We start from the raw sequence: 2,443 nt of genomic DNA on the forward strand, positions 1-2,443 counted from the left end.
GCCAACTTGTCTCCAACAAGTACACAGGGCTTGCGGTAGAAATGTTAAGTATATTATCATTTCTAAAGAGTCAGGTTCCTGGGTGTGATGTAAAACCACTGAGATGTCCGATCTGAGGGTTGTTTCCCCTCCCTCCATCCCCCCACCGTGGAGCCCAGCCCAGGGGATTCCCTGATAGCACAGAGACAGATCTGAGTCACAAGCAGGCAGTTGGGTTTTTAGTATGGGGCTTCTTTAATTAATAAAGTTTCAACACCAGCCGAGCCTCTCGTTGAGCACTGGGGGAAGAACGAGGTTGACAGTGCGCGGGGCTGACGGCGAAACACGCCAGGGCTGATTCTGCTCTTCGTGGTGCTGGTGTCAATCTGGAATAACTCCATGGTGTCAGTGGAAAGGCTCCACTGAGAACTGGCTCCAGCCCTCCGCCTGTCGGCGGCTGAACACAAGCCCTGTGTCTGGAATCAGCGCGATCTGTGTCTCGAATGGGATCCCTCCCCGAGCAGTGGAACATGGGCCCCATGGAGCTCAGATCCATCACCACAGTAGGTGACAGGCAACATCTAGCAGTGAGGACAGAGAGAGCAAGAAAAAAGGTACCAATGTGGATTTTTTTCTTAAAAGGCCGGATCCTGCCCTGAGCTGAGCTCCCTCCCTCCACTCCCATTGACTTAAGTGGGAACTGAGGGTGTTCTGTGCCTCCCGGGAAGTGTCCATTACCTTGCTAGACCTGGCCCCACGTGTTGTGTGCTAACGGTCCAAACCATCTGCTATGGAAATCAACGGGAGTGTTTGTGATGGTTTCAGCAGGTGCAGGATCAGGACGGGCCTTGTGAAATGAACATGGCAGGAAGGTGTAAAATGCCCCCGACCTTCGGCGAGTACCCGAATGAAGGGAAAGAATTTAGCAAACCCGTGACCTGGTCTGTGTAGTGCAAGGGTTCGTTTTCCTGCGGAAACAGGTGGTGCTGCACAAGGGATCGTTAAGAACTGGGGTAAACCGGACAGATGTACTTTGGAAATTTGGCTTAATCCCTTTGGACTCGTAGCTTTGCTGTGACCTGCAATTCACCTTTCAAAGGAGATAACAATGCTTAAATATCTGCAGGCAAGGGCTACAGAACATGCTTCTAATTCATCCTTCTGCCACACTCCTTTCCATGTTCATGTCCCAGCTGATCATGTAACGCGCTGTTGTCTGCTTTAATCTGCTGCTATCTCCCCTTCGAGTGCATGGGGAAATATTGTTCATTCGCTCCTTTTTAATCTGGCTAAAGCTAGGAAAAGGGAAATCATGTCAGCTGGGAAACCCAGTACCGGCTTTCTAACTAGCTATCTAGGCCGTGCTTATCCCCCTGGCCTCTGGCTCTAAGGGAGTGAGTTATCTGCAATTGGATGTAATCCCCATTTTTCAGTACGTGTAGGGAGGTTTAGGAGCCATAATCAATCACCTGACTCAAAAGGATTGTGATTGTACAATGATCTCAGAGCTGCAGCCATGGGCCAGCCTGGGAAAGCTAAGTGTGCCTCTGGGGAGTGTGTAGTTTCTCCTGAAGCATCCGGCATTGACCACTGCTAGAGAGGGACTCCTAAACGAGCTGGGCTGTTAGTCTGTACCCGCGTCCTGAAAAAGAGGCTGTCTAGGGCTGCTAGACTAGGCTTTCTGATTCCAGACCAGATTTGCGAGTGTCCAACTCCCACCAGGGAGGCTGAGTTTTCAGAAGAGCTCAGCTCCCCGTTGGGCACCTAAATAAGGGCCGGATTTGCCTAAGGGTATGTCTGCACTGCAGTAAAAGACCGCAACTGGCCCAGGTCATTTGACTCAGCTGTGGGGCTATAAAATTGCAGGGTAGATGTTCGCGCTCCGGGACCTTCCCTCCTTGCGGGGTATCAGAGTCCAGGCTCCAGCCCGAGCCTCAGCGTTCACACTGCAGTTTTGGAGCCCGAGCCCCGTGAGCCTGAGGCCGGGTCTACACCACAGAGTTAGGTGGATGCAAGGCAGATACGTTGACCTCACTATGGAAGTGTCTACACTAAAATGTCACTCCCGCTGATGTAACTGCCCCGCTACGCCGACTTAATTGACTTTCTCCCCAGGCCCTCGCGCTTCCCCTTCCCCGGCCCGAGCCCCCGCCCTCACACCACTCCTTGCCCCGCCCTGGTTCTTTTAAAAGTGATGGGGCCGTGGCCTGCCGGCCCCCACTGTTCTGGAGCCCCTGCCCAGCACCCAATGTGCAGCTTTACCCACCCCAGCTAAGCCCCTATAAACCAACTTTCAACTGCTATCGTGGGGGTGGCAGCAACGTAAGGGCGGGTCTACAACTTAAAATGCTGCCGCGCGTCAGTGAAGATGCGACCTACGCTGGCAGGAAGGGTTCCCCGATCGCTCCCCGAGTTAATTTGCCTGCCCGAGAATTCTCCCATCGACCTAGTGCTGTCTGCACCG

At 53.1% G+C, this 2,443-nt stretch overlaps 1 long non-coding RNA gene across 1 annotated transcript; it reads right to left on the bottom strand.

Annotated features, from left to right (window-relative positions):
• Window positions 1-210: 210 nt before the first annotated feature.
• Window positions 211-2,103, bottom strand: LOC122464786. The gene is made up of 2 exons (XR_006289150.1): window positions 911-2,103; window positions 211-560 (listed from the first exon to the last, which is right to left on the bottom strand). It is a non-coding gene; the product is annotated as an uncharacterized LOC122464786 (long non-coding RNA).
• Window positions 2,104-2,443: the final 340 nt, after the last annotated feature.

Source organism: Chelonia mydas, chromosome 2, assembly GCF_015237465.2.
Source record: "Chelonia mydas isolate rCheMyd1 chromosome 2, rCheMyd1.pri.v2, whole genome shotgun sequence".
In the NCBI taxonomy this organism is placed as follows: Eukaryota; Metazoa; Chordata; order Testudines; family Cheloniidae; genus Chelonia; species Chelonia mydas.